This window comes from Pteropus medius, unplaced genomic scaffold, assembly GCF_902729225.1.
Source record: "Pteropus medius unplaced genomic scaffold, Ma_sr-lr_union100, whole genome shotgun sequence".
Taxonomy (NCBI): domain Eukaryota; kingdom Metazoa; phylum Chordata; class Mammalia; order Chiroptera; family Pteropodidae; genus Pteropus; species Pteropus medius.
The window spans coordinates 8,146,469-8,172,148 of NW_024344370.1; the positions used below are offsets into that span (position 1 = coordinate 8,146,469).

The 25,680-nt window shown below is 45.1% G+C and overlaps 1 long non-coding RNA gene across 1 annotated transcript; it reads left to right on the top strand.

Moving 5' to 3' along the window:
- Positions 1-14,980: 14,980 nt before the first annotated feature.
- On the top strand, positions 14,981-24,905 carry LOC120608215 (uncharacterized). Its single transcript, XR_005654339.1, has 2 exons — positions 14,981-15,240; positions 24,538-24,905. It is a non-coding gene; the product is annotated as an uncharacterized LOC120608215 (long non-coding RNA).
- The last annotated feature ends 775 nt before the right edge of the window (positions 24,906-25,680 follow it).

Genomic DNA, 25,680 nt, shown 5'->3' on the forward strand with positions numbered 1-25,680 from the left:
TCCTCTATAAGCTAGGTGGAGAAGGTATCATTATCCCCGTTTCATAGCTGAGGAAACTGAGGTTCAGAAAAACTAAGCCATTAACTTGCTGTACAAAAAATTAATGGCAGATTATTTTCACTGCCCTCCACATACCAGCTTGGCTAAGCTGGCCAGTCAAAGTCAAACTGGTCATTAGTGATGAATTTGAACTCATGAGAGCTCAGCATTTCTTGCTGGCTGTACTGTACAGTGCTGACGTGTGACATAAAATTGAGGTGTCCTAGTGGACTGTGACTCGATTGTGACTTGAGTCTCCGCTCAGATTGTCTTCTCTCCTGACAGCGTCTGCTGACATCAGGGCAGATGGAACTGAGCTGCACCCACAAACAGAACTGTGGGCAGCATATAGGAGACAATCTCAGTGCCTACCCTGGGAGCCTGTCAGTAAGCAACTGTGTGACTGGAGGAAATCATATTCTTCTGTATGTGCGTGCATGTGTATGAATGTGTGCACAAATGGACACGGGCTGTGGGTGTGCACCCAACTGGACCTGTGCCCATACCCGGCTACATGTCATACCGGGCCGTGTTGGTCTCCCAGATTCCCAGCACTCACTTGCTACATTCTGCAAAGCTTTAGGGCCAGCTTCTGTTGCTCTTTTAAGAAATGAAATTGCCTTCCAGATGCTTTTTGCTCCTCCATTTGACAGAAACTGCTTAAACTTCTTATTCGGGGGCTCTAAAGAGGAGTGTATCATTTCACGCTCTCTTGTTTAGCTTCTCCAAAACTAAAGCCAAAGCTGGCATAGCTACTGATTAGCAGAAATCTAAAGCGAAGGCTAGGCTTTTGATGGGAAAACTGCTACATTAGAGAGGGCTGGTTGTTTTACAATTGCAGGGTAAAGTCCATAATATTACCCACCACTGAACGGCCATTAGATTGCAAATTACTGGTCACTTTGCTGGATGGCTCAACCATTCTGTAATCATGATCATAATATCCCCATAATGGTCAAGCCCAGGCACCTACCAGGAGTCTGGCTGCTGAGGCGCCAAATTGCTGGGCTGCATACAGTAATGATTATCATAGCAGGAAGGAAGGAAAGCTGCCCCAAAGTCCTGGGCATGTGGCATTCTGTCCTAGTTCCCCATTAGGAAACATAAGGGACTATTGGAATTACTCCAGTGTTTTCTATCCTCCGGAGTTCTATCCATTGAAGGTCTAACTTTGTGTCGCTGTCATGTTCCATGGCATTTCCAAGAACCTAGTCTCTTGGGTCAGATGTGCCAGCTGGGATGTGAACCCTGAGCTGATAAGTGGAAAAGGAAGTAATTGGTTTTTTCCCTAGACTTTTGCTATGGTCAATTGTGTGCTCACGTGTGCGTGTGCACCGTGTGTGTGTATGTGTGTGTCTGGTGATGGAGACGTGGCTGTGAAACACGCAGAAAGTTTCAAAAGCGTTGATACTCTTCTTTGTTTTTAAGTTGGGTCAGGGGTTCATATATTATATACATGTTATATGAATTCTTTTGTGGTAAAAATATGAAAAGAGACAAAGAGAAGGCAAAGATGAGGGGTGATGAGTCCTTAGGCCAACATTTGGCCTACATCGAGGTCTTGCAGGACACAGAGGGCACGCTTGAGTGGGGTGGTTTAGGGGAGTCAGGGACTATTGGCCGAGGCATGGGCGGGGTTATGGGGAAACGAGAGCTAGTAATAAGGGGAGGCCTGACTCACTCCCAGTCCCGAAGGGGAGGGAACCGAGCCTGAGGAAAGAGCTTCCTGACAGAAGTTGCGGCTCTAGGTGAAGGGACCTCATGTAGGGGTGAGAGTGGGGACCAGGAAACTAAATGCCCTGATTCTTCTTGAGTTTTGCCCTCCTTTCTCATGGTACTGCCTCCTATGGGCCAAACGCAACTGGAAGCCAGAGGGCAAGGGAAACGGGGTACCTCCTACAAAAGGGCTGAGCCGGCTAGGGAAGGGCGGTGGCCTCTCCAGAGGTAAAGCACACGTTTCCTGTGCCTTACCCGACACGTGTTCGTTAGTGGGCTATCGTGGCACTGACTGGCTGATAGGCCTCTTAGGCCTTGCATGGGCTGCAATTCCAAGGTCGTGGTTCATTCTTACCCCGTGCTGCCTGGGAGTCATCTGTGGGGAACTCCAGACTTGCCCTTTCCTCCCTGATTGTTTTCCTGGTTCATGGAGTCAGTGATTCCTCATCTTCTACCTAGATGCAGTTACTGCCCAGACTTCGGCTTCTGTGGCTGCGGCTGCTGGGCCTGTGGAAACGGTACAAGATAACTAACTCACTGGCATTGCCCAGCCGGTCAGCTGTGGCAGCGAATGCCCTGAGCACACACCAGGGACCTGGGGTGGGGGCAGGGCAGGGGTCTTAGTAGGAGCTAGGGGTTTGGGATGTGTGTTTGAAGGAGCCTGCTCCAGTCTCAGGGACGGACAGAAGCAGCCTTGGCCATGACTTGCATGGAAGCTTTGGACTGTGCTTCACTTTTCTCTCCAATCTGGGAGAAATGGCATCCTGCCAGACTTTGTAAGGCACTGCAGCCCTCTCGCCAAGTCCCCTTCCCAGCACAGGAGAATGCTAGCTGAGAAGGGAATAAGGTTGGCATTATTTTCAATTCCCCCAGAAAAATACCATTCTCTGCCCTGTGAGAGCCTATTTGCCAAATTGCTTTTAGCAAGGCTGAACTAGTGACAGGAAAAGACTCAGATGGCATTCTATAAAAGTAAAGAGAGGAATGAAAATAGCAAACGCTTATAGCGTGCCTACTCTGTGCTAGGTGTGCTCTAAATGCTTTACATATATTCTTTTTTTTTTTTTATAGTCCTCGTAGCAACCCCATGAAGCAAAAACCAAAGTTACCCCTGGTTTTCAGATGAGGGTACTGAGGCACAGAGAGATGAAATAACTTTCCCAGTGTTGCACAGATGGTAAGTACTAAAGCTGGGATTTGAACCTGGGCAGTCTGGCTCCAGAGTTATACTTCTTTCTTGGCTAACTTCTCCTTAGTAAGATGCCAAGAGACAGGATGTTCCTAAATATGAATGGAGCGTAGAGCTGGAAATAACTCGAGGTACATTTAGTCCAGCCTCTATGTTCTTACAGAGGGGGAAACTGAGGGCCCACAAGGTTCAGCGATCAGGTCTCTGGGGCTCTGATCTAATGTGAGGGATTTACTCGGCAGTTCTGGAAACACTGGGCAGCTCAAAAGTGGCTGGCTGTGCCTAGCGACATTCTGGCAATTTTCCTAGTGCTGTTTAGCAAGTAAATTTCTTTGAAGCAAAGTTCCTTTTATCTAAGAAGCAATGTGACCTCAAATCTTGTTTTTATAAAACATCTCTGACGTTAGCTGCATGAGGCAAAAGCCCTGAAGGTGTGTGCGCTGCCCTTGTGCTCCCTGAATCTGATGCTGTCTCGGGCTGTGGCTTAGGAACTGTTTCTACTATGAATTACAGTCGAACATCAGGTCGTGGGGGTGCCCAAGGACCAGGTGAGCAGCGCATGCTCGGGGCACAGGGGAGAGGAGAGAGGTTCTTTCATCAATTTCCAGGGGGCTCAGGGGGCACCTGAAGCATCTTTGTCTGCAGAGGTCCTCGGCCCAGCCAAGCTGCTGTCACAAAGAACAGAGTGTCTCTCGGGCCATGTGATCATGGGGGAGGTTGCCCAGGACTCCGAGGGGGCTGCCAGCTTCTGAGCTGTTGATTCCATGACTCTGGGGCCCAGAGCTGCAGAGAAAGGGCAGCATTCTTCCTGCGGAGGCCTGGTCCAAATGGCCCCATGGCTTTCTTTTTTCCGGGATCAGCAGGGCTACTGTTGGGAGGGACAATCGAGGTTGTTGTCCTGGTCTGGCCCAGAGGCACCGCTGCCAGATGCAGAGCTGGCTCCCGAGGCTCATCCTTGCCGCACCTGCCCTCCTTATCATCGGGTGTTTGTGGGTCAGAGCCATACAGGACCTCTGTTTCTTCTCACCTCCTGGCATCTGAGCTCTGGGAAAGCCTCTCCCTGTCTAACCCAGACAGCCCAGGGGCCAGTGAAGAAGACACCCACTTCTCTCACGTGGCGGACATATTTTACTTCTCCTGGATACATTAGAATTAAGATAGAGACACTCTATGTCTAAGAAGAAAGTTTGATGCTAAATTGGAGGACACGCGTTTGTCCCTATTTTCCAGATAATGCACTTACAAAAGGGTTAACATGTCAATATTTTCCTTTTCCATCATGTGGCTTAAGTGATAAAGGAGACAGAGCTTGCTCGCTTAAGGGAATATTCCGCTGTCTCTTCTCTATCATTAATGCTTTTTTTTTAGTCCTCAACCATGTCTGTTTTGAGAAGGCCAAATGTGGCCTGGACAACCTCTACTCTTGGTATTGGGAGAGTAGTGGGAGATCTCAGGCCTGAGTTTGGTTATTGGGGGAGAAATATAGAGAGAAGGGGTCCCACGATCTCTTTGGTTTAAGGCACTTCAGCTTATTAGGTGTTTGGTCAAAGAATCTTGAAGTTCCTAAATCCTGCCTCAGACCACAACCCGTCCCTCAAATGATTTCCCATATCATCTATATTAGTCTGAGTTCAGCAGGAAATGGATGTATACTCAAACTGAGTAATTGGAGAAGATTTTAACAAAGAGATGACTTATAAAAGTGTGGGCAGGGCTTAGGGACAGCAGTGATGGATGTAACAGTATCCTGGCACTGGCAACAACAGGAGACCATTACTGTTTCTAGGCCCGAAGGCCAAGGGGAGGGAGCAGTTACTGTATGCAGAGAGAACTGTAGTTCTAGGAGACAAGCTCCTGATAGAAGCTTTGGACTGTGGAGGAGGAAAGCCATAAACCAATCATGATCTGGCCAAGGGGGATCCAGAGTAATCACTATCCTCCCTCACCCCCACTAGCTAGTTCCTTCCATTGGCCAAACCCAACCAGAAGCAAGAAAGAGAAGGCATATTGATAAAGCCTATCAAGGCAGCTTATAAGAGTCAACTTCCTGAGGCAGAGAGCAAGGTGGAGCAGGGTAGAGAGTGAATTTGGAGGGGGTAAATGGAAAGTATTCAGCACAAAATCATAATGTCTTCCATATCTCTGACTCCTAACAGATATATATACACACCCCAACTTGGGGAGGGGTGCTACCGGCACTTAGTAGACAGAGGCCAGATTGCTGCTAAATGTCCTACAGTACAGCCTCCCCAACAACAAAAACTAACCTGGTGCAAAATATCAATAGTGCCAAAGTGGAGAAACTCTGCTCTAAGTGGAGAAAGGAAGGTTTGGGTCATGTTAAAGGGAATCAGAGTGCAGATAAAAAGAATTTTTGTATGTTTTTGTTTGTTTGGGTTTGCTCGTTTCGTCTGAGCACGAAGAGCCTATCTCAGAGGAATTTTACACTTCTGTCTTTGGGGAGCACGGTCCTCGGGTGGGGCCTAGCTGGGCTCTTGGGCTCACTGACTATCTTGGGAATCAGCTGGACTGCAGGGCCGCACATAGGAGAAGAAGGATTGAAGGCTCTTTGGAGGAACATCTTTGGCCATGTGGGTGACCCTCTGAGTTTCTCTGCTTTGTGGCTGCTGGAAGTGGTACAGCAGACTCTAAAGAGCTATTTCAAGATGGTTCGGCCAGACCCACAGGTCTGGCAGAGTTCTTGCCTTTCCCAGGCTTTGGGGTTCTCCACTTTTCAGCTCAAAGCTCTTAGAATGTTAATAAGTGGGGACTTTCAAAGTCCTGAAATAGTTCCCAGGACACGAAGGAATGTCTCAGCTTGGAAAGTAAAGGAGTGCAGTCAGCTGTCCTTTGTCCACTTGCTGATTAAACCTGGTCTTTGCTTCTTTTTTTCTTTTCCTTCCTCTACCCTATTTTCTGGTCATTTCCCTGCCTGTTGAGAGAGGATTGACTGGGCTGTATTCCAGCTTGAATGACTTTACTATTTATTAAATTCTATTTATTTTTTAAACAAACAATTCATTTATGTTGTTTAAAAACATTGTTTAAAAACAAATTGACAAAGGATTTAGATAAAGAGGGGACAATCTCCCCCCAAACCCTGCCCCTGCCATCCACCCTTTCCGAAAGCAATATTTATCCAGAGATGTTTTCTGGCTGTACAAACAAAATGCATATGCATGTTTCTTTGATCTTTTCATTCCATACAAATAGTAGTATATTTGCTTTTTACTTTAGCAACGTATCTTAGAAATTCTTCCATATCAGTAAAGAAGTTTTTTTTTTTTAATGGTTCCTTTGTATCATATGGATATACCTTAATGTATTTGGCCAAAAGTAACTTGTTTTTAAAAAGGCTTCTGAACCTATTTTGAATCAGAAAGAATGCTCAACTAAAAACAGAAACAAAACAGAACTTGTTTGAAAATTTAGGCATGAAAGGCCATTTGTTTCTATCATTTTGTAAAGCTTTTGTTATCTCATCTTACTGAGGTTTTTTTTGTTTGTTTGTTTTTTTAATGTATTTGCCCCTTATAACTTAAAACCTCTATCAAATAGCTGTTCAGAACCATGGAGTGTCCCAAAGGTTTGGATACTGCATGTGACATCAACTGTGTCTATTTTGTTGAATTATTATTATCTTTTCTTATGGAGAGCCAGTCTGAGCCAGTCAAATGATATTAACACCAGAAAAGCCTTTCTTGGCTTGGGACAAGACCTTGTTCCTCTTTGTTCCCCAGTTTCTCCATTTTTAAAAGTTTGGGTATTTTCCTGGAGCCTTAGCAGCTTTGAAGCTCTGTGCCCCTCAGGACGAGCTCAGATTCAGAAGTAAGAGCCTACTTCTCTGTAGCATTTGTATGGTGCAGCAGGACCGTGTGAAAGATGAACATATTTTAAGTAAAGAAAGAGCTTGCTGAATTCGGAAGCCAAAGAGAGGGCAGGCAGAAGAGCCGTCAGGGTGTACAGCGCTCTGGGGCTTCGGGGCTTTGAAATCCTTTCTAGTGTTGTCACTTGAATGTTGAACACGTTATTCTCAGTGGACACTAAAGAGAAGTACAGGTACCGGGGGCTTCAGGGGGGATTCATTATTCAAGGCACAAAATTTCCTACTCCGGCCTGCAACACATTATAATTCAAATGAGCCCAGCACAATAGAGGGAAAATATGCAAGCAGATTTCTCTGTCGTGTTTTTTTCCTCCTCTCTGAAGCCCTGTAATTACAGCAGGCAGGTGGAGCATCTGGGGTGTGGGGGAGTCCACTGTATTTTTACTTTCCCAGGAACGCGACTTGCCTACCTCATCAATATATTTTATTTTTAATTAAGCACTTATTGCAGAATCTGAGTCCCTGCGCGAAAGCCTGATTCACAACTCTCCCCACCCCAAGCCCCCACCGCCGTTCCCTGAGTTGCTGCTGCTATTAGTCTCAAATTTCCTCTCTGAAAATTTCTTCTTTTAGTAAATTAGTGCTGGCCTTTCGTGAGCTCGGCAGCTCTGAGGTGGCCTGCGTGTGGGGCCCTCTTTTCTCCCTCTGCAGTCCTGGGTCAGTTTGTCCCCGCGCCCAGCAGCGCCACGTGCTGGGAGCGCGCGGTCCTAGCCCGGGAGCCCCTTTTCCCCCACCCGGCGGTCATGCGGGGTGGGTGGGGGTGGCACTGTGTCCCCAGGAGACCTCTAGTCCTGCGGTGGAAGACAGTAGAAACGCAGAGGCCACGGGACAAAGCGCCGCACAGAACCCCGCAGCGCCCCGCAACGCTGCGGCTTCGCGGGGTGGGACGCAGGAGCCCCTCCCGGAGGCGGAGGTGGATCCGAGACCCCTAGGTGGGCCAAGTGTATGAGTGTGTGCGTGTGCGTGTGTGTATGTGCGCGCGTGCTTGCGCGTGTAAGCAAACCCCTTGGTGCGGCGCGCCCGGCGGGGGAGGGGTGGGAGAACGCGGCGGGCGCCCCGGCTGGCGCAGGCGGGTCCTCGCCTCTGCCCCGACGCCGGCCACCGAGAGCCGCCGAGCCGAGGCAGCCCCAGGGCCTCCGCGGAGCACGGCTCTTCCCATCGGGGAAGTCCGGAGTCCCAGGCGCGGCGGGGACTTGCGTCCCGGGACGACCTCTCCAGAGACACCCCGGCTGGCGTCCAGGCGGGGTGGGGGCCTCCGGGGTTCCCAGGGGAGAAGGAAGCGGGCCGCGCCCCCCCGCGCCTGGAGGCGCTGCGTCGGGGGAGCGTCTGCGGGATCCCTGCGAGCAGGCTGCCCCGGCGGGGTGTGCCTCCCCGATTCCGGCTCGATGAACCCCAGTCCCCTTCTCCGGGAACCAGTGACTGGATGCAAATGTATTCCCAGCAATCCGCGGGGCCCTGCCCAGGCCCGCCGGCCTCGTCGGCGTGGCTCCGGGCCACTGCGCAGTCACCCCGGCTGTCAGCAGGCCTCTCAGCTTCCTAGGGGCAATCTGAGGCGTGGCCAGGGTTGGCCCGGGACGTGGAGGGAGCTGAGAGGCAGCAACCAAAGGCTTGCCGGGGCTGTCAGCACTTGCAGAGAGAGGCGGCCACCTTCGGTCACTAGTAAATCTTAACCAAGGACAGGAGAGTCAAAAGGGTGTTTTTAGGCAGCTCCAGAGGAGAGAAACTTACTCCGGAAAACAAATACCCACATGTGGTCAAAAGAGGGGCCAAGCCTGGAATGAGTGCCACCTCCTAACCGGCCCCTGGAGCTTCCCCGGGTGCAAGCTGCCTCTGTCCACGCCTCCAGTTTCCTAAGCACTCTCTGCAGGGCACCGACTCGCACTGGGAGCCCAGATCTCTCTAAGGAAGGATGGGGAGAGTTGGAGGCTGACGGCTGCTAGTTTGACCTTAGGGAAGGGCAAGCCCCTCTGAGGCCAGCAGGATGCTGACAGGGTTCGGGCAGGTCCCAGCCCTCTCTCAGCAGGGTGCGGGTCAATTCTGATTCAATCAGACCCTCCCACTCTTAGTCCCCCAGGGACTAGGACTGGGACGCTGCGATTCCTCTTCCTCGTTTACAACTTCTATTGTGTTTTTCTTTCTAATCACAAAAGCAGTATATGTTTATTGTAGAATTAATGGAAAACACAAACATACAAAAGGAAGAAAATAAAAACCAAACACACACTGTCATTACCTGGAGACAGACCTTTCTTCTATATCGTCAGTACACAGTTATTCTGTGAGACAACTGGCCTTTTCTTTTCAAACAACATATTGTAAATAGTTATCATGTGAACATCCTTTCAATGAATGTGGTTCAATAAATAAGCTCTCTCCTTAATGACTACACAGTACTTTATTGCAGGAATGTAGTGTGATATATTCCTTTACTGGGTTTTTACGATGTTGCCATGATTTTACTTCTGTCCACACCATTCCAGGGTCATTCTCCTGCTGGGTGACTATGCATGTCCTTAATTATTTCCTTAAGATCCATCCCTCAAAACAACTGGGTTAACTAACTGCTCTGCATTTTTAAAAACTTTGACTACATTTTGTCAAATTGACCTTTAGAAAGGTTATGTCAATTCATATTCTCACCTGCAGAGAATGCAAAAGTCTCTTGCCAGAATTCATCATCATCAATCATGAATATTAGTTCTTTTTATTCTTTTATCTTTGCCTATTTTTTAATTGGAGTATCCATCTTTTTCTTATTGGTTTGTGTTTAATATATGCAATCTATTAATTCTTGCTCATGTGTTTAGCAGTTTTCCCTCAATTTATCAATTGCTTTTCACTTTTAAATTTATATTTAAAATTTTTGTGTAGTTGAAATTTTTAATATTTTAATTTATGGCTTCTGTTTTTGGAATCATTCTATAAAGTCCTTCCCTACCTCAAGATTTTCTATTTACCTATTAATACTCAACTAGTACTTTCATTGTTTCATTAAAATTTTTAAGTCATAGGGAATTTATTTTGGTATATGGTATAAAATAAGAATCTAAATTTTCTCCCTGCCCACACCCCCATCCTCATTGTTGGTTCTAAATCCTCCTGACTCTGGCACACACTATAGCCCATTCTTTAACAAACAGAGCAGAAGGGAAGATCTGGTGGTGGAGATCCTGCCTCTAGGAAGCACAGAGACTCTAGGTGAGGGATTGAGAAACTTCCTAACACAGAAACAGGACTCATTTTATAGCCACACATGATTGGAATCACATAGATCCAGATGAAGTCCAATTTCTGCCACTTTCACCCTGTGGACCCTGGGACAAGGTATTTAACTTATCTAAATTTTGTATCAGTAAAATGGGTATACTTATAGCACCTAACTCTAAAGATGAATGTGAAGATAACATGATATTATGTTTGGTGCATAGCAAGCAGTCAATATTATAAGTAGTAGTAGGCTGAGAAAAGATGGGGAAGATATACGTAACTACATGATGTTAAGAAATAGAAACTATCAAAAATGATAGAAATAGAGATAAATGACTCCATGTGGTATAGTTATAGTTTGAGTTCAACAGAGTTTATTCAGACTAATCAGGACGGTTTCCCATGGGGGAAAAAAAGGGGGCGGGCAGGCCTTATATTCCTACAGCCTGAATCTATTGGGGTCTGGACTTAAACTAAACCCAGATATTTCAAATGAATCTGGTAGCATTTCTGCTCTCAAACCTGTTCCAAGGCTTTCTGACAGACCTTCCTGAGTTGAAGAGAATCAGTGGCACAAGCGGGCGTTTGGATTGCTCACAGGACAGAGAGCACTGGCGGAGGGCTCTAAGTGGGCAGCCATGTCCCTGCTGGCTCGCCCTCAGCTGAGGACTGCTGCAGAGAGAAATAGTCACTGGACATGCGCCAGGGGCACCAGTCAGCTTAACCAAAGGACTCAATAGGCTCTGTGCCCCCCACCCCCCATCCAGCAAATGAGGCAAATGACATGATGAGCAGGCATATGCCTTGTTCAGAATCACAAATCCCAGGGGCAGAGAAAGCCGAGAGAAATGCTGCCTCAGAAGGAGCCATTCCCTGTCGCGAGGCTGCCCAGAGCCTGGCCTTGACAAACAGAGGCCAGGAACGCTGCTCATGGGCTCCTAGGAAGGAGAAGCCCATCATACTCTTATGAGGCACAGACAATGCATAGTCATTCAAAAGGCCAAAGGTGCCCCTTAGAAAAAGGCAAATATTTTAGGACTCCCTTGTTACTAGGCACATGCCTGATTACTTTTCAAGGGAGTGAGACTCAGCTTGATGATCTGTATTTAGGGCTTTAAGCTTTGATTCTGAATTTTGCTCCAATAGGACAGTAGTTCTCAATTCTGGCTGCACGGTGGAATGAGCTGTGGAGCTCCTAAAATCATGGAAGCCCAGGCCTCACTTCCAGGAGGCTGGATTAAATTGGCCTATGGCAGGGCTGAGATGTCAATATTGCTAAAAAGCTCCTTGGTGACTCATGTATTTTAGGATTGAAGAGAACTCTCTTTTCCAATGCTGTATTATTTCTCTTCCAAGCTAATGAGAACTAGTTTACAAGACAAAACTATCCTAACAACATGTTTCTCAAACTTTAAGGAATTATCTAGGGATCTTGTTAAAATTCAGGTTCTGATTCAGGTGGTCTGAGATGTGGCCTGAGATTCTGCATTTCTAACAAGCTCCCAGATGATGCTGATGCTGCTAGTCTCAAGACCGCCTTTAAGTACCAAGAGTCTAGAGGTGATCCTTATATTTCAGTGAGCATAAAAATGACCTGAGGAGCCTATTGAAAAAGCAGATTCTAAGGCTAATCTAGAGTGTCAGGGATGGGGTTCAGGAATCTGCATTTTTAATAAGTCCTCAGGTAAATTGATGTATTTGGTAGTTCAAAGGCCACACTTGGAACATGTGGTCAGCCTGCCTGTGGTTTTCTCAGACATTTATCCTCTTAGCATATCCTGGAGTCAATGCTTGACTGAGAGATCATGCAGTCATTTGGCGTGGAGTTGAAATCGAACAGAAAGCCCATGATGCCTGGCTCCCAGGCCTGAATTCCAGCTCACTGACTCTGAGATCTCTTAACATTCAGGCCAAATCCCATTACCACAGGAGACCTGTAAGTCCTTGCATTTTCTTGTACTAAAGAAGCCATCAGTTTAGGTTTGGGTTTTGACGGTAAAGTCATTTGACCTGTCCCCCCTTAGAACTGTGACTAATGCATCAAGAGTCAGAGCATAGATCCTGGGAGAATGAACGCAAAAGGCTTTCAAGATGCCTTCCACCCAAGGAAAACCTCAAGCAGGAAAGTGAAAAGTGGTATTAAAAAAAAAAAAAAAATCAATGCTATATGTGATCTTAAAGACATCAAATAAAAAGTCTCCACAAAATTAATGTGCTTTTTTTCCCTTTCACTGAGACAGGCCTGTGAGGTAGGATAAGCCCAGGACCTGAAATGAGAGTCTGAAAGAAAATTGACACATCCCACCTATTCTCTTGTTTGGTTCCTGTTAGACCCACCATTTCTCATGTACCAATTATTCAGCTTGTAGATGATTCTGGGCCTTTACTTCCTGATTCTTCTCTCTTATTTCTCCTTCTTTGGGCCATTTCACCGATTATTAGTAGCTCCACCAAGGAAGGACAATGGAAATGAACCCTATAGGAGGCGGGTAATATCTATGAGTAGGTCCGTTTAGAGGTTTGATGGAGAGGAAGAGAGAATTAATTATTATTGCAGGTCTTATGTAGTTCACCTCAATGTGCTCTCTAGGCTCACTTTTATATGAGTAATTCAAGCCTTATAACAGGAACAGCATAGTTCAACAACCACCAATAATTTGGTAGAGAAATAGAACTTGAAAAATGCTTTATTCTTTAATTCATTCAAATATACTTATTACTTTATATGCTTTTTATTCTCATGGTTGTCTGATAAAACTGTTGTGAGATGCAGAACATAAATTTATTACTACATGTGTGACTTTCATGTTTAAGGAAGATTTTTTTTTCTTATTTCTTCTAGCTATTTACAATATATTATATAACAAAGCATAACTCCTATTCCCATTACTTGATATAATAAATATCTTGGTGAAATTTCTCACAGAGTTTGATTACTCAGTCAAAACCTAAGTATCCTTGTGGGAGAAGAACAATCATTTTAGTGACATTGTTCTATGCTTTGGTTGAATTGAATACTTACTAATCTAGCCAGAAAAGAAAGAGACAGGTAATTGGAATTGAGCAAACATACCAAGCCCCTCAAAGAAAGACTCACACACAAGAAGTGTAAAAATTTTTTATCAAACATCTATATGTCTATCTTCCCTTTTCCTTACGATGGTCATAGTACCTTAGGAAATAACTCTAGGAGCCTGGTGTACACTAGGGGAAACATTGTGTTCCTCATTCAAGTGATTTGGAAATGAATTTAAACATATAACTTGCCAAGGTCAATGTTAGGTCAAAAACTCTAATAGCTAATTTTAATTTTTTTTTAAGAAAAAAATGTAATATCCCCCTCCACCATCTATCCCTCACTGTGTAATGCCACCAGATATTTTTGGATTGTCCGAAGGTAGAAAACAGGGAAGTTGGTTGGTCAACTTTCATGTACCTTGAATAAATGAATAGCAATCATTTTCTCTAATTCATCTACACAACCCAAACTACCAGGCCTCATGCAGGTCCACTGCTGGGGTGTAGTCATTAGAAGAACTGAAGCGATGGTACTGACTATCTTGGTTATGGCGTGGTCAGGATCCCCTTAGGGTGGATGCTTCATGAAAGTTCCATGGCTCTTGCTCAGTGCTGTATCCCTGGTAGATAACACAGTGCTTGGTTCTGGGTGGGCACGTAGACCGATGTCTAGGTTTAAACCATATCAGGCAACCAATGGCTTTTTTAATTTAAGGATTTTTTAGAGCTGGAAGTGATCTTTGAGGGAATGGAGAACACTATGAATTTCCTACACAGCTGCAATTTCCCCCATTTTCATTCTACACAGAATCATAACTTTGTTCAGTTCTCTTCCCTCTCCTGTACCCCCAGGAACAGCTGAAATGACCCCTCTTGAGGGGTTTCTTTCTAGTGGCTGGTTCAGAAATGGCACGTGTGACTTAGTGATGGCCGGTGCCATGTGAGGGTAAGTCTTCTGGGAGAGTCTCTCTCCTTTTCCTGGATGCCTAGAATTACAGCAGTCATTTTACTACCAGCAAAAGGAGGAAGTTGATACTCAGCATGACAAGAATAGAGAGAAAGATAGGAAAAAAACCCAGGTCCTTGATGACATCACTGAATCAATCAGCTGCTGTAAAGGTTAATCTTACGTGTCAACTTGACTGGGCTAAGGGATGCCTAGATAGCTGGTAAAACATTATTTCTGGGAGTGTCTGTGAAGATGTTTCCGGGAGACACCAACATTTGAATTGGTAGACTGAATAAAGAAGATCAACCTCATCAGTGTGGATGGGCACCATCCAGTTTATTGAGGGCCTGAGTAGAACGAATAGGTGAAGGAGGGAAAATTTGCTTTTGTTGCTTGAGCTGGGACAGCCATCTCCTGCCCTCGGGCATGGTGCTTCTGGTTCTCAGGCCTTCGAACTCAGACTGGGACTTACAATATTGGCTCCCCTGGTTCTCAGGCCTTAGGGTTTCGGCTAGAATTACACCACTGGCTTTTTTGTGCCTCCAGCTTGCAAACATCAGATCATGGGACTTCTCAACCTCCATAATCGATTGTGTGAGTCAATCCTTTATAATAAATTGCTTGACATGTATATCTCCTCTTGGTTCTGTTTCTCTGGAGAACCTCTCTGGAGAACCTTGACTAAACTGCCTTGCTACTGACTTTCTGTTTTGCAAGATAATACATTTCTTTAACGTTTAAACCAGTTTGAATCAGGATTTCCATTGCCTGTGGCCCAAAGCATCTTAAATGATTATGAGAATTTTAAGTTCTCATTTCATAGAGGATGTAACAGAGTTTGCTCAATGTCATGTTGCAAGCGACAACAGAACTCAGGAGTAGAGCTTGGGTCTTCTTTCCCAGGGCTGTTTTTATTATGTGCTGCCTCTTTCACAATTTACTCAATTACAAATTAAAGGTGGCTTAAAAGTGTATCTCTGAGTTCGCTGGACTAGCATTTAATAAATTTTCCTTGCTGAAGTCAAAGTCTGGAATTCTAATTTGAATTGTCCTCATTTGGACATGCTGAATCAAACTGTTCACTTATGCATAACAAGAGTGTGCTTGTTGACTTTGAAGAACTGAAAACACTTTGTTCCTCATTGCTGGGGAGCACTGGCCTGCGAGACGTGATCTGCTGGGTAACTGGGAGCAAGAAAGATGAATTATAGCTCTTTGGGTCAAGACATCTGTAAGGTAAGTGAGACCATGTTGTCCATGGTCTTTGTCAAGATTTTGATCGGAAGATTTCACAGATTCCACAAGCAGAGGAAGAGGTGAGGGTAGGAGGGAGATAAAGGGTGGGAAGATTGGTTTATTCTTTCTGTTCCTAGGGCCATTTCTTCCGTTGGCATCTGGTGTTAGCCCCAGTGAACCCATGCTGTAAGGCCCAGGTTAAGCTGTACCTCCTCCACCAAGTCCTCTCTGACCACTGTAGCATGCATCAGTAATTCTTTCTTGGAACTTGCTTATTTTCTTACTCATTCATTAAGCATGTCATGTTATTATGAAATATTTCTTCTGGTATTTCACTCATTTTGCCCCTAAGTTTTATCTTTAAGGAGCAGATCAGCAAAGAGGAAAAGACATAAACTTTAAAGACACATTGACTTGGTTTGAATCCTGTTCTGGAGTCCCTGCTTTGCAGAACTCCAGGGGCCAGTTAGGCAACATGGCAGCCCTGCCTGGCTCCAGCACTGTGGAATAACCTTCTCTGGCCAGCTCTGGGATGCAGTTAGGGCAGGTTTGAGTAAGCATAATGTATTAATTTTTTATGGCTGCTTAAGTTATCGTAAACTTAGTGCCTTAAAACAATACACATGTATTGTCTTATAGTACTGGGGGTCAGAAGTCAATTGAGTCAACAAGGTGGATGTCCTCAGGAAGCTCAAGGGAGAAATAATTTCTTTGCCTTTTCTAGCTTCTAGAGGCTGCCTGAATTCCTTGGCTCATGGCCCCACATCAATCTGACCTCTGTTTTCTTCATCACATCTCTGTTGCTCTGTCTCTGACCTTCTTACCTATCTTTTATAAGGGCCTTTGAAATTACCTTGGGCTCACCTAGATAATCCAGGAGAATTTTCTCATCTCAAAATCCTTAACTCATTCACTTCCGCAAAGTACCTTTTGTCATTCAAAGTAACATATTCACAGGGGTTAGATATGGATATCTTTGTGTGGGGGGTTGAGTGGGGGAAGGCATTATTCTGCTCACCACACATACATGCCTTGGATGTCCTTTTCCACATCTGTAAAAGGGAGATACCGCTGTCTTCCTCACAGGGTTATTGAGATGACTGAAAGAGGTCATTGACGTAGGTAAATTCCCAGCCCCCTGCCTGGTACAGTGGTGGCCATCAGTCCTGGTCCATGTTCTCCCCAGTGCAGGCTATTGTGAGCTGGATGCCAAGCGCTCTGACTTCTACCTCTTTCTAACCCTTTAACTTTTAGTTAGTGCTGGGTCCTGCATAGGAAATCAATAACTATAATAAATAATTACCTCGATCGATGACAATGCCTTGCATATGATAAGAGCTCTAAATGATTTGTTGATTGTTTATTTTGATAGCAGTGGTTGGGGTGGGGAGCATCTGATTAAATGCTATTATTTGTCCAATCCAAAATATAAATTCGGATTCTTCTGTTACACTTTTAGTAATTACCCTAAACCCTAGTGGAAGAGAGGAATTAGTTCATAATACAATTTAAGGAAAAAAAAAAAATTCTTATTGTCACGGACTTTTCTCCTTGGTCTGGAAACTTCTTGGTTTCCTAGGGTGCAGCTGACTGCTCTTTCTGAAACTGAAAAATCTCTCAGAGGGCCCTGTCCAGTTAGGTCACACAAAGCCAGTCTTATTATTTAGAGAGCACACAATGCCCCCTCACATGGGGCACAGAGAAGAAGGAATTTTTTTAAAGCCAATTCCAGTTCCCTGGAGCTGTAAATTGCCCTAGGGGCAAAAAAGCCTGCAGAATAATTGGGAGGAGTCTGGCAGGAGAGAATCTAGCGTAAGTTAAAACTGCATTTCTTTATATCCAGGGATGCCACGCCACTTTTTAAGCATTCCCCTCTGGGACAAACCTGGATGTCAAGATAAACAATTAAATAATATACAAGGGCCAAATCAGGAACTGCAGCCTCGGCCAGAGAAAATAATACTGGGAAACGTCAGCCTGTCTGCCACTGCGAAGTTGAGGAGACAAGTTCCTAGGATTCTGTGAGAGAACTAGGTCAGGGCGGAGACACTGTCTGCTTGCAATATGCTTCAGGCCCCCTGGACTTGGTAGGTTCATGCGTTTTCAAGATAATAATGTGGCAAAAGACCTTACATCGTTCCTCTGTCAAACAGTGGTGCAATGGCCCCCGGATCTGTAATGCGGTTACGGATAGTGTGTCTAGAGAATGGGGTGAGAGAGGGTCCAGAGACGAGACCCCAAAACTGTGAGATGGGGATCATGAGATGAGGGCAGATCACCGGATGGAACGTCTCTGTCCTTAGAGCCGGGTTGGGGCTGTGAAGATTGGATTCTACACGCCGCCAACCCTGCAGCTTCGCCCTGGGTTTCCACATCATCATGCCTTGGGCAGTGAAGCCCAAGGGGCGGTCAGGTAAATACGTGGTCATGATGTTCTGAACCACTAGCACATGGGGGTTGAACTTGTCTCAGAACTTTTTAGGGAAGCATTGTTTGTATACTGTGGGACCAGAGTCAGAGTTCATGATACCAGGTGATGGCCGAATGGTCTTCATGTCTCATCTTTTCTCTGGACAGAGTGAGCCAGCAGGATCTGGGGGGTCAGGATGGCTGACGTGGCGTGTTTCAGAGGCCAGAGCAAGTCCCGGCACTAATACCCAGGAACACAGCCACTGGTGCCTAGGGCAAGCATCCCAGACCTGGTGTCGGGTTACCAAGGTTGCAGTCAAAGGAAGAGTGAGTCAGGTGACTACGCAAGAGCATCTGTACCCAGGGAGTACAGGGTGAGGACCCAGGTTGAAAGCTGTGGCCCAAGGGAAACTCCTGAGTATCTGTGTGCAGTGTACCTTGGAGCTTTCGTACCTAAGCACTTGTGTCTTAGGGCTTAAGGACACAGCTGAGGAGCAGAGGCTCAGACATGTTTTGAGCAGAAAAACTGAAACACACGCAGTCTTTAAGATGGACATTAAAAAGCACAGTCAGGCTAAGAAGGAGGCGATGCTCTGAGGCCCTTTTGCCTCAAAACAGAGGGCGGTCCTTGAGCCTGGCTTTGTCTATTAATTCCTATGTTAGGGCTGCTAGGTATATGTTCTCAGGCGGAGGGCTTTCTACACTCCTCTTGAGTAGGGTAGAAGCAAATTCTACTCTGAGAAGCCCCAGTGAGTGTCTCGATGTTGCAAAAGAACCAAGGGAAGCTTGGTGCTCATACACTGGGACAGAGGAGGGTTGCTAGCTTTAGGGCGGGTAAAAAGGACACTCAATTAATTTGAATTTCAGAAAAACAATGAATAAATTTTTTGTATATGTATATCTCAAACATTGCATAGGACATACTTACACTGAAAATTATTTGTTCTTTTTCTGAAATTTAAGTTTAACTGGGCATCCTGTATTTATATGGCTACCCTACTCAGAGGCCCATACAGAGCACCCATCCTGAGACAGGTCCAGGTGCCAGGCTAAAGCAAATCAGGCAGATGTTTCCCCTTGACCTCTAGGAAAGGTCCATTTTAATGTCAGATCCTGAGTCAGCAGAACAAGCATATGTATTGAATAAAATATAATTTTCCATTAAAAGTTCTTTGGATTTAGTTTGCAGTCCACTCATGGATGTGCCAAGCCCAGTGATCCTTAACCAACTTGATAAATACATACAACTGGAGATGCAGACAGAGCTTGGTGCAGACACAGCACACAAAATCCCATCATTTCGTGGCTTTCTGAAAGCTTGCTGATATCTCTCTTTGGCTTCTCTTCTAAACTCTTCAGAGAAATCCACTGGGGAGAAAGCCATGACTTCTCTCACTGGGCCAGAAATTCCAGGCTGAAATGACCCACGGGTACAGGCTGGCTTGACAATCTGTCAGTTTCTGGACAGTGTTATTCATCAATCACTCATTCTTACTAAATTGCAGAAACTCCTTTTCTTCATATCAGACTTTTTTTGCTCATGATGCCATTTGAGCCCAGTTTCTGCAGTGTCTCCAGGGCCCTGGGTACCACCCTCTCCACTTGGTCATGGGGGAAATTTAAGTCAATCCAAGGCTTTAGCTTTTGTTTCTTCCCATCCGAGACTAAACCTCTGGGTCCTCTCCAAATTTTCTATATTACTCTTATGCTCTGATGTCACTTTGGCTGTAGTCATGTTTACCTTCTTTCTGTTTGTTGAATGTGCAATGGCTCATTCCCTCCAAAGTCGCCTGGAATGTGCCCCCAGATCCCCCTCCTGCTGCTCCTCCTCGCCTTGCCCCTGGCCTCTAGGTCTAATCTCTATTACTTCATTGCTTAAAAAAAAAAAAAAAGCCCTCATAGCATTTATTGCTTCTGTTATTTTCCAGTTTATGTGTTTGTTCATTTATTTACTATGTCTCCCTCATCTGGAAAGGGAGCCTGAGTCTTAGGGTAGTGCCTGGTGCACAGCAGGTGCTCCACAAATGTTGAGAAGGGGTGAATGGCTTTCTGGGAAGGGCCCAGGGAGAATGGAGAGCTTCCCCACAGTTCCTCCTTTCCCTCTGGGCCTCTTGCCTTCTACCACACCCAGGGTATGAGAGTAACCCCAGCAGGGCAGTGCTCTGCTTGTTTTACATATACAGATAAGAAAACAACTGAAACTTGGTCCTAGCTCTATAGAGATAAAAACAAAGCAACATTTTATTCAAGAAGAATGCGTGTAATAACAGTAATCTGAAAATAATGATATCTATGAGGTCCTTGGCAAAGCCACCCAGGAAAAGAAAAACAATAGATGTGAAAGCTTCAGTGAGTCATAACAGCACCTTTCAGCATCTAACTGCCCTGGAATCAGACTCAGATAAACTGGTTTCATCAATTTGAGACTCGGCTGGACGTGTCCCTTTTTATTTCTAGTGCCAACGGCACATTCTCCAGATAATGCAAGGTATTGGCCCTCCTTCAAAACCTCAACTGTGCAGAGGAGGAATGGAAAGGATTCCTCATCAGGCTCTCAAGGTCTGAGGAAAAAAATAGCTCTCTTCTGGGGCCTATCCACTGGGCTTTCTTAGCCCTCTGGTCATCTACAGAGAACTGCTGGCTGGACCAGTGTTCATCAAAGGTGGCCCATGCACAACCCGCATCAGAATTACTTAAAAGCTTATTTAAAATGCACATTTCTGGGAATCACCAGAGACCATGATTCTACTCTCCTAGGTAGAGTCTAGAAACCTATGTTTTTAATTACTCCACATCCCAAGGATTCCCAGGCGTGCTGGGGTTTAAGGGTCACTGGATTTGTCCGGCCATATAACCCTCACCTTATCCCACTGCCTGTGTTGTCACTTGGCTTCCTCTGGAGGAGTGTCTCTTCCTCCCAATGGAATTCTAAGGGCAAGGGGTACGTTTGGAATTTCTTTTCTTTCTTTTTTTTTTCCTATTACCTTTCATGCCTAGCTCACTGCCTTGTTCACTATGTTCAAAAAAGTATTTATGAGACGAAGGACTTGAAATAATTTCCCATTCCTTAGAATTTGTTCAAAGATACGTTTCCCCAGAAGATTGTATCATGAATTTGCTGATTTGATACTTAAAGCAAGTGTGTCTGAGTGTGTGAATACTGCTCTCCTAAACAAATACTTTGAGTCGAAGCCCCCTTTCCCCAAAAAGGACAATAAAGGACCTATCACTGGGCAAAATTGTCTAACGCAAAGGGTAGAGGCGGTCTTTGTCCTTTCCTGAAACCACTGCCTGAAGTGATGCGTACAGATTTGAGAGTAAGGACGGTCTTAGGTGACTAGGTAAACATGTACATGGTGTGGTTGTGGGGGCACTAGAAGGCCTACCTGATCAGTTGTATCTGGTCCCTGACCAGTTATACGTGGTACCTTGTGGAGAGGGCACAGTGAGAGAGAAGAGTCTTCAGGGGCAGCAGTAGAGGGCGTCTAGGGCAAACAGCGCTTCTCTCCTAGTCTTGCTCAGAGTTGCTCAGGAGGCAAAACCCATGATGAAGCTGCATCACCAATGTGAAGTTGAGAGTGGCAGGAATGAGAGGCAAGGAAATAGAAATTGGAGCACAGAATTCCATACTCTCAGAGGTGGATCTAACCTTACTTAGCTCAACCTTACTTAGACGGACACCTTTTCTTCTCAGTCTCTCAGACTTGAACAATGGCTTCGGCCTTGCCTTCTCCTTCTTTCCTACCTCAAGCTGTTAGGAGGTGGGATGGTGGTGATGCATTTTGACAGATCTGGTGACAAGTCTCCGAGGCAGAAAGTGGAGATGCAGGACCTTGAGGTAGGTCATGTTTGAAGCTGGACTCTCTCAAGGAGAGTCTGCTCACACCAAACTGGCCACCACAGCTGAGGTGAGGCGGGGCAAGAAAAGTGGCTGCCATGCAAATTCCTTCACCTGCTTAAAACTTTGCAAAGACTTTTTCCATTGCTCTTGGGATGAGTTTAAATTTATTTTGGTATAGAAAGGCCCTTCCCGATCTGGCTCAATGCATCTCTCCAGCTCTTGCTCCTTCCTAAAGGACACTTTGTGCTCCAGCCATTCTGAACAATATTCTGGCCATTCTGAATGTTCCATGTTTTTTCTAACAGAACTTTTTACATTCAGATGTTTAGTTTGGCCTATTGGTAATGGGGGATTCATCACAGGTTTTAGAAGCTGTGGAACTTATATTCACCAAGTTTATGTTTTAAAAAGATCAAACTAGTCTGAGCTTGGAAGATGAATGAGAAGGAAGTGAAGCACTAGGAGTTCACTGTGGCCGAACTTGATCCTGACGGCAGGCAGGGAGTTATGCATGTGTTTCAAACAGAGTCGTGAAGCAATCGTGTTCATGTTAGATGTCTCTGGCTATAGGGATAAGCATGGATTTGAGGGTGATTCATGTGGTATGGAGATGTGGGAAGAGTCAAGGATGATGTCCCATAGTCAAGTCTGGGCAGATGGGTAGATGGTGGTGCCATTCAATGACCTAGAGATTAAGGAATGAAGAACAGGTGGGGTAAGAGATAGTGAATTCATTTAGTTTTAGACAGTCTGGCTTGACGTTTGGGACATCCAAATGGAGTTGTCTAGAAGTCTGTTCAAGAGAAGAACTGGGCTGGAGTCATGAAAGGATATAAGTGGTCAAGTCCACAGAAAGTTTTTATTGAGAATGAGGAGGGTCTCGGGCTGAACTCCAGAGAACACCAGCATTTAAGCGATGAGAAATCCCTAGGGGAGGCTGAGAAGGAGAGGCCTGAGAGGTAGGGAAGATGACCAGGTGGGGTGTGGCATGAAGACCAAAGGAAGAGGCTACGTCGAATGCTACTGAAAGTTCAAATGAGATGACGACAGAGTTTGCTGGCATTAGAAAGTAAGCAGATAGTTGGTGATACGGGTAAGAGGGGTTTCTGTGGGTGGTGAGGTCAGAAGCTGAATGCAGTTCAAAAGTGAGTAGGAGATGAGGAGGTGGAGATGAAGAGTGAAGACACATTTCGTTTTTAAAGAAGTTCGGTTATAAAGGAGAAGAGAGGCCAGTAGCTTGAGCGATGGTTGAAAAATAATATTGGGAGATGGTGAAGGGTATTTAAAGGTTAATACAAAGGATCCAGTAGAGGGAGCAATGTTGACCTTACAGGGCAGAGAAAGGATGATCCATGTAGAAGAGAGGCATCTGAGGAGGGGATGAAAAGCAGGGATGGGATGCAGAGTCGGAGGAGAGACGGCCCTGCCGTGGTAACAGGAGGAGACGTGGACCAGTGAGGAGGGTTCAGGGAGAAAGTCCTGGGAATTAGAAGGAGCTCTACCTGGTGTTTTATTTTACTTTGAGAAGAAGCAAGATCAACTGATGAGGCTGGATAGGGGCCAGGTGCAGCCACCCAGGTTCGAGGATAATATACAAGGTTTAAAAAGCTGAGTCAGGGACCCGGAGAGCTGTTGAGTGAAACCATAGTTTTCTGGGCAGTGAAGAACGCTCTGCTAACTTTTGACAACCTCTCAATATTCTTTCTGTGTGGAAGTAATCTCAGTCCCTCTCGCAGTCTCATCATTTCTTGCATTACCTGTACCTCTCTCAACAAGCTTATCACTTTCGAACTCTTTGTAGTTACATGTAGGCCTCCGAGCTTTCCTACTACTTTCGTAAGCTCCACACAGGCGGACTTTGTCTTTCTATTACTCACAGCCCTGTGACATTGCATAGCACATAGAAGGAGATCAAAAAAAAACATTTGTAGAATAAGTAAGTGAGTGTAGAACACAGCAGGACACTTACTCTGTGATCTGGCGAATGTATATTAGGAAGCAGGGCTAGATTTAGTGTGTGTGCTCTGAGGGTGAGTCATGTAGCTGGAGATATAGATTTAGGAGTCATTAGAGTTTATAAATGGCCAAGTTCAGAGAAATTTGACTCTGATGTCCTATTCTCATTTGGATGCTCCAAAGTTCATGATACCCAATTATCGAATTCCAGGGGTCTTGGAGCAGCATTCTCAATCCTATCAGACACAGCACCCTCTTTCATTAAAATATATTTTATAACTCCCATTTTACTTTCTTGAGGTGAAATTCATAAATAACATAATCCACCTTTTACACATAATCAAAAAAATTAATGTAAGGTCCTAATGTAGTAAAGAGGAGAAATAAAAGTCATTTATAATAAAGATATATTTTTTTCAACGTTCAGATCTACCTAACCAATAAGAGAGCTTCTCAAACTTTTATGTTTGAGAACCATCTGGAGGTCTTGTTAAAATTCAGATTTAGACTTGTAGATTTGGGGTGGGGCCTGAAGTTCTTCCTTCTAACGAGGATGTTGGTAGACAAGGATGCTGCTGGTCTTTATGAAACAGGGCTCATAAAGAAATATTTGGATGCTTTCCTCATCTTATAGCAAATGACTTTGGATTTAAGAGAAGTAAAACAACATTTAACTGAATGTTGACGTTTTCTTTAGAGAAGCATTTCGAAATAAGATATATAGTCATTGTGAACGTGACAGTTTCAAAGGCAAATTTATACAGGTGTGTCCCATTGGTGATTCAATTATCATGATATGATTTTCGGAAATGGCTACTAACTCTGGGAAAAGTTTTGGAAAAACCAAAGTAAATCTTTCCCCAATTCCCACTGTAGCTTCATTATTGGATAATTCAGTATATATTGAAACTGTGAAAAAAGTATTCTGTGTTTATATGTAAAACATAGGTAAGCTCTAGTTTCAGAAAACTATATGTAGGATTTTTACCAGCATTCATACCTGGTGGGATTTCAAAGTCATGGGGAACACTGGACAATTCTTTGTTGTCACTGTGTGCCTCATATATTGCCTACGTGTCTCCTACATACAGACACACAGCATGTCTGCATCTCTGCTTCTGCTCAGTAAATGCCAGTGGTGCTTCCTCATCATCAACACAACTAAAAACATCTCTTCAAGCTTCCCTAACACCTCCCTGAGAACCGTTGACCTAGAGGGACCAAGGAAGAAGAGCAGCTACAGGCGGAGCCTTCTAGAAGCATGTTGTGTCAGAGCCCACTGCCGTGAGCAGAAGGTGCACCTCCCTGAGAAGGAGCCACCATCAGATTGCATCCATGAGCCGAGTCTGCAAATCCTCAAACGCTGAGTGGACACAAATAGCTTGTGTTCTGTATCGCAGAGAAGACAGAAGCTGTGTGCTTTCCCGAGATAAGACTTCTTCAAGTCTTATCAAGCTGCCTGAGACATAATTATATGTCTTTCTAGGCGCAAATTAGCTCCAGTGATGTTTCTACTGTGACAGTCACATTAGACAAGGCTGTGCCCAGTTCTTGCTTGTCCTGGAGAAGGAGGCGAGAGGCGGGTCCAGCTCTACCCGGCCATCGGCCACTTTCCTAGCATTGTCGGGTGCCAGGCCTCCTCCCACTCACTCCGTTTGTGATTTGCTTGTATTTTTGCTTTTGTGGTTTCTAGAACCACAGCAGCAAAGGGCTCGGGGCTCTCTTACACACCGTTTTCTGTGCTGAGGACAGTCTCCCGCTTTCTCATCAAGTTTAAAGGATTCTTCTTCAGGGAAGCCTTCTCAGATCCCCAAGACAGGGTCACCGCTGGTTCTTCCTTCCATGCGCGTCTCCTTCAGAGCTCCAACCTCAGTGTTAACTACACAGCGATTTTAACTTAAAGTCTGATTTTTCTCATCTAGATGTGCACCAGCCCCATTTTCCAGCACAATGCTCGACACCAAACAGACTCTCGATACTCATCTGATAAATGCGTGTGAGTCAAAACAAAAGGATTTTATTTACTTATTTCTATAAATAATAAAAGAGTATGCAAGGCAGGAGTCTACGGTAGGATTAAGCTAAACTAAGAAATGCATCAAAGCACAAGTGAGTTCTTTGGAAAGAAAAGAGGAATTCTGGAATGTGGAGAAGTTTACAGGCAACCATCCAAGCGGTGACTTGACTCTGCGATTCCGCTGGGTGCGTTTTGGGTACGTGGCATGTACCGTGTG